Raw genomic sequence first — 13,137 nt, 5'->3', positions numbered from 1 at the left:
TTCCAGCACAAGAAGAAAAATTCAAAATAAATAAATACATCATAAAGTCACACAGGTCGAATTGAGACAAAAACTTTCTATAAAATTAATCTCTCCATTATCTGCCATTACAACAAAATACACAAGCCAGTAAACAGTTTCTGGGAAAGCCTTCTGTCTTCGTAGCTTTTTTTTTTTGACAGGTCCAGCAACTCTGAAATTCTTAGATTTATAAAACCAAATTTTAAAACTCTTTTCCCTAAACCATGGTCAAAGTCAATATTAAAACTCGTCTCTAAAATATTCAGAAGCATGTATACTGAAGAAGCTTTTAAAAAGAAAAGATAAAGCTATTTATATCTCAGAATTTCACCTTGTAAAGTTTCCTGATTCTCCTGGCCTCTACCTGGAAGCACAGAGAAGCAACATCGTTAAAACAAGCAAACAAACAAACCACGTCTTCCCTTTTTCCTTCCACATTTGAGCTCTGCTTCTGTGTGCACAATGCCCACAGATCTCGTTGCTGTGTGGATGAGATGGCCAGAGCCAGCAAGGCTGAAATAGGAAGAGGCATATCAGACCACAGCAATACATTGATTTAAGGTGTAGTGCACTCACCCTTACATAGTGTACAGAATGCTGCCAGCCTTCACCATGGAAAGTAACATAAAAAAAAAAAAAAAAAGAAAAAAAGTCTGAAGGAGACCAAGACCCCCAGGCCCTCACACAGTGCACAGCTTTCACACTTTTGCAATGAAGCACTATGCCTCTGAGCTTTGACTGAAAAATACTGAAATAGTTCAAAAAAGCAGTCAAAGTATAAGTTAAGTGTAAAGAAGCATTTGCACGACCAATTAAAATGTGGTCACATTTAGTTATTAAAATTAGAGAAGGATCTGATTACAGCAAAAAAGCATAACGGATCGTTCTGAAAAATCACTGCAGGCCATGTGGGGTGCACACCACAGAACTGGAAAAAAGAACTGTGATGGACAGGAGAAATGCACCATGGCCAACGTGCAATTACCTGTTAACTAAAGAGCAGAAGAAATGGGTGGTTTTGGAGAACAAATAACCAATAAAATGGAAAATGCAGAAGAGACTTTCAAACATATTCAGTGCCTACACAGTTAAAGACCTTAAATACCCAAAGGCTGTCTTAACAGTAGTCTAGCACTTTTCTGGGCAGCTGATGCAAAGTTCAGGAGCATAGCACAGCGTTCTCCAGAATGAGAATATTGCTGCAAGCTGTTTTCAGGGAATTAAAAACATCCAACTCCAAAACCAGAAGGATGGCCTGCACATTCACAAGCATCCCTGAATAATTCACATATTCTCATTCATGCACAGCTTTCTTCAAGCAGGTTAATCCTTAACTACTACTTCTTACTGGAACAGCTGAAAATACGTTATGACTTATAGTCTGAGGATTAATTCTCCATTTTGCAAAATAAATAAATAAATAAAGTTTTAAAAAAATATATTATATACATAAAAATAAGATGAAATTCCAGGCAACCTCAAAGGTTTCTGAGGTTTATGTTTTGAAGTTCTGACTGTTTTCCTATGAGCTTCCTAAAGAAAGAGGCTGCAATTAAAAATCTGTGGCCTTCTGCTAGCACAAAATCAACTGTTCTATAAAGGCTCATAAAAATCACAGCACAACAACTGTACTACAGAGGAAACTAGGCAGACTCTGCAATTCACATCACTTATAAGAACTTCAGGTTAAAGATTAAAAAAATAATAATAAAAACAGTGCAACAGCTGATTTCATAGGGAGGACTGCAGATTTCAGACCTCCTTACAAGCAGTAGAGCTGAAACGTCATGCGGGTTTCGACTATGATTGAATTCCATCTGATTACCAGAACGGGTCGGCATCGTGTCGGTTACAGGGCGAACACTAGAATTTAGAACACTGTTTAATTTACAGACTGCAATCAAACCCATGCAGGTGGACTCCAGCAAGCATGAGAACCCCACCATAGCTGCTACAGCTCTGTGAAGAGACGAGCCTGTCACTCATCCGGTGATATTACAGGAATTGGGACTCTCAGCAAATGAACTATGACCTCCCAGATACCTGAGGAAATACATTTAGAGAAAAAAAATGAAAACAAACAAACGAACGAAAAGTATCTTTTAGACGTGTCAAAAATTCCCTTGAGAGCACATGGTGGCCATGCTGAGGGTGCTACAGTGTCATATCCACAGTACATTACTCAGAAAATCCACTTGTACTACCCTCACAGCTGTGTCTCCCAACCATATCTTCTGTGAAATGCAGCAGAAACTTTCTCACAACTTCTTCAACTCACCATTTCTAAGCAAAATTAATGTCAAAGTTCATGAACAGTGCACTATTCCTACCGTGCTGTGTCAGCATTCTAGGTCCCAAAAGGCAGGACTTCCTCAGTGGAAGGATTTCCACAGAGTCTAGACCAAACCATATGCAACTACAGCTAATTCAGCTGGAAAAATAAGATCACAGAATCACAGAATCTCTAGGTTGGAAGAGACCTCAAGATCATCGAGTCCAACCTCTGACCAGATTTGCCACAAGATTGCAGTGGCAAAGCCAGGGGCTTTATTAGAGGTGAGCAGCTGCTTCCTTAAGAGCACACCATTCAGCTGAAATATGTCCAGTTCCTTGAGAATAGCTCTGCTTGTGTTACCATTCTCAGCTGCAGTTTAGGAATTAAAAACTGGTTGTTCAGTGGGATTACAGAGCAAGCTATTCTTTACTTTTTGTTTACAAAAACAAACTGTAAATAACATATTTCTATGTGTATGAGTGTGTTTGATATATGCATTGCTACAGTTTAAAACTTTCTTTACTTTTCAACACAAGCATTCAGTTTCCTTTAATACATACCTGCCCAAGATTTCTTGTTAGGTTTCTGTCAAATGCATATAACAGAAGGATGAATTAGGCATCCCACCAAAACACTGATAAAAAGACAAAGAAGCCATGGCAGTACAAGAAAATAACTGTCACACAAGATCAAATGCATTTCCTTGCTTTACCCTGGCAGTGTCCCTGCACTGCAGTGGGGTACGCTATGGACATGTCACAGATGCTCAACACCCAAGCTGGCAGCAAGGGAAAAAGGAAAAATGACTACAAGATCGTGTGATAATCAAATTATGTCCTTACAATGTATATACTAAAACACACATCTGCTACACACAAAGCCATCCTTAAGAGTGCAGTGCAGTTTCAAACAAGAGCGTTTTCTTAATGAAAACACACGGACTACAATTCCTGTAGGTTGAGGATTTCCTCCTCCGTCCTGCAATGTACCTCAGAGCCAGAGGAGACAATGGTCTGTGTCACGTGCTATAACCAGCTGATATGCCAAAGGAGAACAACCCGTAACATCTCTGCAAATATCACCAACGGAAAAGCATAGCTGAAAACATCTTTACCTATTATTTTATATGAATAATAAATGTATATGAATAAGAAATCTAGGAATCGAGCCTGGTTTCTCACATACAAAGACACAGAACGTAAGGGTTTTGCTGACTCATTGCACTCGATTCTTAAATGTGCCTCTTATAGAGGCGTTATTCCCAAGTACATGCAGCTTAACCTTATTTTTGAAATTCCACGTTTCTCTATACCATCCCTGGAGCATTACAGAGCTTAATTAGAATCAAAATAAAATGTATGACATTTTCCACCTGGCTGAAAAAGTGAAAGACCTAAAGGATTTAATTTTGATACATTTAAAAAAGGGAAGACTGAAATACTTAGCCGTGCCCACTGTTTTCTAAAGATGATTTGCTGAAAAATGTATTAAAAGCAGCAAGTCAATTATGATCAAGCTCAGACAAATGATAAGAGAAAGCCATTCTTGTAACTCTTCACCTAAAAAGAAACAAACAAACAAACAAAAAAAAAAACTGAGCAAAGGAAAGAGGAAAAAAAATGCAGTGGGAGAAAAATTAAGTACTAACAGTTTTTATCTTATTAATTTTAGAACTTTTTTTTTTTTTTGCATTTCCCCAGTGAATCTCAAGAATACAGAGGCTAAATTCTGTGCAAGTGGAAACAAAAAAGACTTTATGTTAATAAAAATAAACAATCACAGAATAAACAGTCTTTTTCCTAAAGGTTAAATGTTTGTACGAAGAAAAGCAAAGGAAAAATTCTTGGGCACAGAGCCTCACTTTGCTGCAGGAGCTCTCTCCCATTTGCCAACAGCCACCTGACACTGTCACCAACACCTCCATCAGCCGACTAAGCAGTGCAGGTGTTCGTTGAGAAGCAACTCTGCGCTTCCGTCATCTACCAGAAGACAAACTGTAAGCCTTGATTTACGCTGTGATTCACTGGAACTTTTCCCTGCCTTCAGGATGCAAGGTGACTTGCTTTAGGCTGGAGAAGAGAGGACATTTAGCTTGGTCCAGCTAATCTCCAGGAAAAAAGCAAAAAAGGCTGTAGACTTGTAGTATAGCAATCTGTAGAGGACGTCTTACACTCTTAGAGAGAATGGGAGCAACAAGACAATGTCAGTGAGCTCTCTATGCCACAGCATCCCAGAAAAACACAAGTCCATGAGCAAGACCATTACAAAGACAACAGGAGTTAATCTTACTAAAGATGCAGCCAACTCACCTTAGCATCACTAGTTGAAAGTCTTATATTTTTTAAAAAACCTCTAACTTAGAAACCATTTATGACTACTGTAAATGGCAAAGAAAGTTTTAAAACATGAGTAGCAGCAAAAATTTACATGAGCCACAGCCCAAGCTCAAAAAGGTGTTTTTTTGTTTGGTTGGTTTAGTTTTTTAAGTTTTAACCTAATTTTCATATAAACTCAATAAAAGAGATGAAAAACATGGAATCCAGTTCTTGTATTTAATGATTTATAAAGTCTGATGACCTGAAGAACTAAAACTGAGCTTGTTTTGCAGCTCCCAGAAAAATCATCTTGCACGCAAAGAAGACAGAAGTGCATTCTTTAATCACCTACATTACTGGTTTCAGAACACAAAACTGGTTTCATCTTAACACAAGTTACGTAGTTCCAGCCTGAATCCTTACAAATATAGGCATTTGAACTTGCCAACTTTCTTTTGATGAACCTGTTGATTTTTTTAAATTAAATTCTAAATTACCCATGTATTACATCATGCTGAATTTTGGTTTCTTTAAAGAAAAGAATTCATTGACATTCATTGACGTTTTCTTGTCGCTCCTGTTCTCTATGACAGTGTATGGCACATCCTTTACAATTTGGTGTACTACAACTCTTTTTTCTTTATTTTATTTAATTTTTATTTACAGAAAACAGACTGGAAAAAAAGGAGAAATGCACACCAGCCCAATCCCTTCTCCAAAAGCAGTCCATTTGTGGTTCCAGGCCAGGAGTTCATCTAATTTAAAGGGTCAATATTGCAAAAAGTTTTTAAAAGAAACACAAAAGATTTTTAATTGCCTAAGGAATTATAAGCACTTCAGCATTGATACCGCCGGTCCTCTAGGTGCTAAAACACAGTTTGGACTCAATCTTTGATACATGTTACACCATGTTGGGGATTAGGAATTAAGTTCCAGGGTTGCATATAGCATAATATTAAATCACACACAATGCACTATGAGCAATCCTCTGCTGGCCCAATCTACTAAAATGATTTATGCACAGAAAGTTTAACTGTACAGCTGGGAGACTGCTGCACATTTGCACCTTCACAAAGAACCCCTGTCAAGCAAGTCACCGGTATAAATGCCATTTGGGCAGGTTTTAGACTGGCGTGAGATTTAGAGTTTCGAAATAAACCCACCTTCTTTCAATATGAAAGGACAACCAACATATTATATGGAAAGTATGCAGTTTCTTATGCACAAACATATAAATACATTTTATGGCAGTCACATAACAAAAAAAGAACCACCAGCATTAAATAAAAGACCTGCCACAATGCAACCTGTTGTTACTCCTCCGAGTGATTAAAATACGACTTCACCATGTTGAAGTGTCTCTCCTCCCCCTCGCACCAGCAAACCCTTTCTTCTTCGGTATTTGTTATACATTCTCATTTATATTATCTGTCTAGCTGTCTGTCCTTAGATTGTAATCTGCTTAGAACAGGCACTTTCCCTTCTTGACCATTCAGTGAGCACTGCAGTTGGTGGTACCATGGACAAATATTAAATGAAGCTCTCTGAAAAGAGACAACTGTAAGAGGGAATTCTATTGTGTGAAACAAATGTTCCCACGGAAGAGAGCTAAGGTACTTAACTGAACTAGTTTTTACTCAAAAGACTATTCAAAATATTGAAACGCTCCTCTGCACATTGTTTGCTTGCACGTAGACAGCGATGGCATGTTTTTGTGGGCCTCCTTCGGACAGCCTTCAGGAGCACAAGCTTCTGCTGAAATTTTGACAGGAAACGTGGCTCGTGTAATTGTTTTTGGAAATTTAGCCAGCACTGTTAAAAATAAGGCAATGCCAGAAATGGGAGTTGCTTAGTGATTCCTCCTTAAAAAGCAGGTTATATAGCAGGGAAAAGATTTTAAGCAAACCGTATTTCATCTTGCAAATGGAACAGTGCATGAATGAAAAACGGGGGCTACAGGCTGACAGTATCTCTAGAGCACCTGCTTGCTGCCCTGCTGTAAATTCAAGTAACCTTGCAGCATGCAGTAACTTTGAAATTAGAACCTGTCAGAAGAGAATTTCTATATTATTTGTTTCAGTGCCTGCAAGTTTCCCCTTTCTGTTGGAGAATCTCCACCTAGTTTTATAAAATCTAAAACAACAACAAAAAATCCTCGAAGCCTCAGCTCAGTGGCAAAACAATTCCAGAATTAAAAATCTCCTGGGAAAAAAAAAATACGAGAGGTATTCAGGTACAGCTGTGAAAAGGGGTTGCACAATTTGCTGCGAAGCTCCACTCAAACCCCCTCCAATCCAGTACCCTTTTGCCCTCAGCATCCACCTTCTCCCCTGTTGAAATCAAGAATGCAGAGTGGATATTGAAATTAACTAGTACAGTAAGTGAACTGCAGAATTAGTGCCAGTCTAGCAAATTAAACAAGGGAATAACCTAAATTTTTTTCCATTTTTCCTTTTTTATTACCAACAAATTAGAGGGCTCCAGTAGATTTTATCAAATACTGAGCTCCCCACTCCCTTTCTCAAACTGCATAAATGCCTTGAACTCCCAAAAGAACATCGCCATTCCTTAGCCCCATGTAGTTCTCTTTCATTTACCCACTTCCACAGCACCATTTTCAAAGACTTATTTTAGCCAAAGGGAACAAAAGTGGAAATCCTGAAAGGAGATCTGCAGATTTTTCCAGAATTTTTACCCTGCCCCCTCCACCAACTGCCCACAAGACCTCAGCTCCCCCGCTGGGATACCCTTTATGGATGACTCCTAAGGCACTTAAAGATTAAAACAAAGGAAGAGCTTTACAAGTCTTCCGCTGCAATGGCAGCCACAATAGTTTAGTCGCACTCTCTGAACACAAAGAGAAGCCTACCCTTACCTTTGAAGTTGTAAGCCTTAGTCAAATTCCAGAAAACAGCAGACAGGCATGACAATGTATTATATAATTTATTTGGGGAACTACACAGAGACATACACGTACTACGTGATCTGACCGGACACGTGAAGCGCAAAAAACCAGTTATCAGCTATCAGACTGAACATGTGTTCTTTAAAAAGTAGTGCTAAGCCAACCAAAGTCGGCAAATAGCCTGATGGAACAACACCGTAAACATTCAGAAGAATAAGGAAAGTGTCTCTTTAATGCACAAGCCGTTCAGAATTGAGCCCCAAGTGCTGCACAACGCTAACTACAATAGGCAGCCTGCAGGCTGCTTCAGATCTGCACAGGCACTGAATGCAAAAAAGAGCCACAGTGCTGCTGCGGTGGCATCGGCTCCAATTCGAGCACAATAAGAGGGCAGAGCACAGCCTTCTTCACTTGCATCACAAAAGGAAGAGACCAGCAATCGCAAATTGTGTGTGCATGCCCTGAAGCTGACGCTTAACACCACAAACCGTTTTACACACAAAATCCAAACCTCTAATTGATATACACAACTGACTAATTTATCACAATTCTTCCTTCCTCACAATATCGCTTGCTTTGCTTTCAAATAACCCTTAATTTCCAACCATTCCCAAGGCACAATTTAACCTAAATAAATCCATTCAGGTATGCTTCTGTCATCAGTTATTTTTCCGATTACTAAATTGTAACTATTTATTATTGCTTTGAATTTTGTGCATAGATATGAGATTAACTGGTGATACAAACAGAAGGCCAGTTTCAGTGTTAGTTTTATTCTTGCTAGAACTGAAAGCTCTTACCCACAGCAGCTTCTCTACAACTCTGGAACAAGACCATAACCTGCCTGTATCAGTGATTCTGGTATCTTCAGAAGAGGCCATCACGGATACCTGCTCTGTTTTGATGCATCTCCCCTGGAGTACTCTGCACATGTGAAAAAACAAATAGATTTTGAAAGATAGCAAGTCTGACCACATATGGAGTTGACCCTATGTTTTGTGCCTCTGTGCAAAGTCCTTCAGGATCAGGGAATAGCTTGCAGTGTCATAAGCTTAGTGTCATTCCCTGCATAGCTTGCAGGGAATAGCTCGCAGTGTCATAAAATGCAGATCTCACCATAAAGCTGACAAGTAAAGACAAACAATGGAACTTTTTACCAAGTCTAACCTATGCTATACAGAAGCAAGCAAGCCTTTCCCTCTCCTAAACCTTCAGAAAAACTCATCTTTATGAAAGAACAAGGCAGAGCTGACTTTTAAGAAGCAAGCAGGAAGAGGAGTTCTGGAAGAGCTGAGATATGGCCTGCTGGATATGCCTGAGCATTAGTTTGCAGAGAATCCAGTATCCTGTTTTGCAACATGTTTAAGAAGAAAAGGCGTATCAGTGACATCCGTGACAGCATGTCTGAATGCAGCAAACTATCCTATGGGATGATAGCTTGATATAACCACACACGTATTTTCTAAAGCTAAAAAGTGTGTTTTGACTATTTATTCTGAATACTTGGATAAAAAAAGGACACAGGCTTTCACTCAGTAATGCCTCTCTTGAGCTCTCTAGATCTGAGATGCATTAGAACATGTGTCTGGAGAAAATTACGGTGTTTAAATCAAGACTTCAAGTGACAGAGAACCTACTGGGGCAAGATGTTCCAATGGTTAATTACACTATGTTCATTATGGTACATAGGGCAAAACCACTCTGCTCAGGAGACATATTAAAGTCACTAGAGGACAACAACCTAATCTGCTAGCTCCAATTTACTTTGTGAAAGAAATTCAGGCTAAGAAGACAAGGCATACACATGCTTTCTTAAAGCAGGAAGGCATACACATGCTCCACAACAAGTGGAACCTCCTCTTGTCTCCTTAATTAGGGCCAGTATATCACCCATCTCTGCTGAAATCCTGTCCATCGCTGTGTAACCCAGGCGAAGGCTCAGGTTTGAAAAGACTGCAGAGTTCATCATTTCAGCCTGGAACAGGCAAGGGAAAATACGCAAACAAACGCTTTCCACCTAAAAATACTGAACAGCATGCAAAATAATAACCTAATAACCTGATGCAATGCAAGTGCTTAGGAGTTGAAATGCAGCAGCTTTTTAGTAACACAAACTGTCTAGGACAATAAGAGATTAATATTTTATCCCAACTGAATTTCATGGGGAATTTTGATAAGAATGTAATTTCCCAAGCTGACTTGCAAGCCAGGCCTGTGAGGAGGTGTAACACCCCTGCTTGTATGTGAAGCAGCCTCAAATCTATAATTATCACACATTTTCAAGAGTTTAGTTTTAAATATCATCCAAAGTCAGCACTCCAGCTGTACACTGGCTCATAATGCTATTCTTGGCACTGTTTATAAACACAGCACCATTTATTTTTGTCTTGAGCATCACTTAAATGCTTTGCACAGGACACTTATCCTAAGGGACATTCCATATGAATATGCTCATCTTGTCAAATCTGGCAAGATTGCATGAGAATGGCACTTAGGATATACTAGAGAACAAGAAAATTAAACTGGCTGAGTAAAATACCTATTCAGACTTTTTCATCTTTGGTTTCTACACACATTGTGTATGCAATCTACATTAACAATGAAACTCATCAATGAAACTGCACTGTGTTAACAATATAAGTTTAAACACTGTATGACTACCATCATTCAACCTAACAGAATACTGCAACGCCTGTACCAAAGCCTTTCTACATTTTAGAACATTCACATTGATGTATGTTCATCCATGAAGATATACAAATACACGTTCTTACATTTCTTTAAGAGTAATTCATTCTAAAAAGCTTTTAGAGCACATTGTAGGGTATTCAGCACACTACCATCACCACAATAACACGATGCTAAGCACTGCACTGGCACCAAATCACTCCATTGGATCAATATTGTTCAAAGAATTTTTAAGAGGAAAACCTCACAAGGCTCATGTAACTGCAATCTTCAGCCTGCACATCTGTCAGATAGACCACAGCTCTTTGCACCAGTTCCTTCTTATCCTCTTCCCACTCACTACTAATGCTTCAAGATCATTAATCATCCCTTGATGTTCTCACAGTATTACCACCCTGGGACAAATCACCATAACCCCCCCAAAACCCCAAACAAACTGGCCTCCAAAAGCTCAGCACCAGCGCAGCTCCACTGACCAAGCAGAGATAACTGCAAGAATGGTGCTTTTGAACATATTTTTCAGTCTAATGAGGATTCTGGCAGAGCAGAATGAACTAGTGTGATGGTTTTCTCCAAAAGTGACATCTTAAGTGAGCTGCCTACCATTATGCACCAGGACTGGCATCTTCTAGCACACAGTGAGTGAGCAGATGATAGATAAAATGCAGTTAGGGTACCAGGCAAAGGACCCATGGCGCATGACACTAGCTGTTGTGAGATGGAAACTTGCTGTGTGCTTACAGCTGATCTGGAGGAATTTGTAACGCCATCTGACCTGTCAGTGCACCGGTGCTGAACTGCATTCCACTGCCTGGCAATCTGCAGAGCGGGGATATAGGTGCTTTACACTGGGGTAACTACACTGATACATCCCATACCAGTTCTAATGTCTACCACACTGAGTCATAGTTTATGTAAAATAAATAAATAAATAAATCCCAAACAAGCTTGTGTGAGCAACCCATATCCAGGATGCCATCCACGCAGTGTCAAACACACCAAACACAAAGCCATTACATGCTCTTGCTGTACAAGTGTATTCTGTTTACATATACAGTTTTGCACAGAGGTCTAAAATGCTAATTTCTTGTCTAGCAAAATTGTCAGAAGAGTGTTGACTTCATAAAACAGCCTATGAGGTATCTGGAATTTCTTATATATACAGGACAGAAAAGCAAAGTCATCTTGTATTCTAGATTCATCCATGATTCCCAGGTATCCAGATAATGTATCTCAGGAAACATCAGACATGCTCAGATACATTTTGTTCCAGGTATTCAGAATACATGCAGCCAGTCCAGTGCACCTGCAGCACACAGCATTTCCATACACAACCAGATTGTTGATAGCGGTTCACGTTTAAGGTCCTAAACAAGGTTTTATTCTGGAAGGAGATAACTAGGCCACCCTTACTCACTGGACGAATGATCCTTCTCAGCCACTTTTTCAAAGACATGACACATGGGTAACATGTTAGTTTGAAGAAGGCTATGCACCAAAATCAAATTACATGCACACCTCTGTCTTTTGCACGGGTAACAGCATCAGGGTTGACTTCTCTGTAACTGAAGCACCAGTGCACTGGAAGAGGAACTGTGCCACCACTGTACAGACAGACTGCGCTTTGTGAGGCACGCAAGTAATACTGTGAGCACAGACAGCAAGGATCTGCCTTCTAACATAAGCTGTCTGATTTTAAGAATCCTGTCCTAATGCTGCAGAAAACATCCTCTGGCTTCACTGGTCCCAGAGAAGCAACGCTTCAAACTCCTTTGGACACACTGTGGGAACCTCAGTAATAAAATATGGATGGGAAAGCCAGAGTTCAGCTTTGGAGTTGGAAGTTCCAGGATCTTATATTAAGAAAGAAATATCTTTGCAAGAGACATGCGAAAGGTAGATGCAAACTCGCCTTGCACACTGGAGATATTTAACAGGAATAAAATCTTAACATCTGATAGTGATCTGTAATATTGCATATCAGACTTAAACAATATATTCCTGGATATCCCATAAATTCAGAGGCAGTGCCATGACAATAGGCAATTTTGCAAAGCTGCTGAGTTTCTGCTGAGCACAGGATATCTGCATTAAATAAAGCTACGAATCAAAATCTAGTTTAAAAAGCATTTTGGTAAGTTCATTTCCTTCCATCAGAAAGTAATTATTATCTAGCCTTCTCCCACACTTATCCAAGTACATAAAGAAAGTGAAGCTATAGCACAGATCTGGAATTCAGAAGTTCTGCATGAACTACAATTTAAAACAAAGTTGATTTCAGTATTTATCTAAATAAGAAAATTGTATATATTTCTGTAACATGTATAAGCTAATAAACTACCTTCCACTGCAGATTTATCTATTTGGTGAAGTGAAAGGACAGATCAAAAAAAACCAAACAAACAAAAAACAACAACAACAACAAAAGTGCACCCAGACTGAGATAGAGATCTCAGTTTACTAATTTAAAATATAAAATATCACAATTATAACTATTAACCTCTTAACAACACAGAGGTGGTGCATCAAGTTTGAATTAGATGCCTATATTGAACAGGAAGCTAAAGTAAACACAGCGTGTCATTTTAACATGCTTACTTAGACCTGTAAAATTTTCACACTTCAAAATAACTACAAAACAGACATCTCTAATGGAAAAAAAAAAAAAGAAAAAAAGAAAAAAACTGCCTCAGATCCAGCCATCACATATAAATTCAAAGACTGAAAAAACATTCATTTGAATTGCTGCTTTACAAGTGGCCAGTAAGGCACTTTGTGAAAATTACTGGTTTTCAAATGATATTTAAGTCTTACTTCGAGAGGAAAAACTCTTTCAAAGAATAATAGTTTTTTTTTCTATTTTTTTTATTCTATCTTCAATGGTCAGATTTCCATAATATGAACTGCTTGATAGTCACTTTCCCTTTAAATTA

The 13,137-nt window shown here is 38.9% G+C and overlaps 2 long non-coding RNA genes across 3 annotated transcripts in view; both read right to left on the bottom strand.

Annotated features, from left to right (window-relative positions):
* The window catches only part of LOC113844995 (uncharacterized), a 94,820-nt gene that overhangs the window by 61,125 nt on the left and 20,558 nt on the right, over window positions 1-13,137 (bottom strand). The gene's annotated exons all lie outside the window — the stretch shown is intronic.
* Window positions 1-13,137, bottom strand: part of LOC140003513 (uncharacterized) — a 30,402-nt gene that overhangs the window by 2,772 nt on the left and 14,493 nt on the right. Inside the window, exon 3 of the long non-coding RNA XR_011812308.1 lies at window positions 353-385. This is a non-coding gene — a long non-coding RNA (uncharacterized lncRNA). The remainder of the gene's footprint in view (window positions 1-352; window positions 386-13,137) is intronic.

Source organism: Anas platyrhynchos, chromosome 12 (assembly GCF_047663525.1).
Source record: "Anas platyrhynchos isolate ZD024472 breed Pekin duck chromosome 12, IASCAAS_PekinDuck_T2T, whole genome shotgun sequence".
NCBI lineage: Eukaryota > Metazoa > Chordata > Aves > Anseriformes > Anatidae > Anas > Anas platyrhynchos.
This window is presented reverse-complemented; position numbering and strand designations above follow the sequence as displayed.